Raw genomic sequence first — 407 nt, forward strand, 5'->3', positions numbered from 1 at the left:
AGAAGCAGAGTGTAGCTGGAGCAGAAAATTCCAGAAAGTAGCTTTTTATATACCCTACACACAGCATCAGCTTTACATGCAGCTGAGGCATCTGTTTATAGAATGACATATGTTTTTCACTGAATTCTGCATAGTGTTCTTCTTTGCATTGCTTCTTTTACTGTGGTATGCGTATTCCACAAATTACATGAATGCATACTTCTTTTGCTTTCCTGGCCTTTCTGTAACCTGAAAGAAACATCTTGATGTTGAGGAAAATTGATTTGTAGTTTTTATGGAGGTAAGAGAAACATTGAGTTTCAGTGAAATTATTAAATATCTATGGGAATGCCTATTGACAGTGTATCATTATAAAGAAAGGGGACATTGTGCTGTTATCTTATAGAAAAGTGGATAATCTGTCCCTA

The sequence above is a fragment of the Suncus etruscus genome, chromosome 2 (genome assembly GCF_024139225.1).
Source record: "Suncus etruscus isolate mSunEtr1 chromosome 2, mSunEtr1.pri.cur, whole genome shotgun sequence".
NCBI classification, from domain to species: domain Eukaryota; kingdom Metazoa; phylum Chordata; class Mammalia; order Eulipotyphla; family Soricidae; genus Suncus; species Suncus etruscus.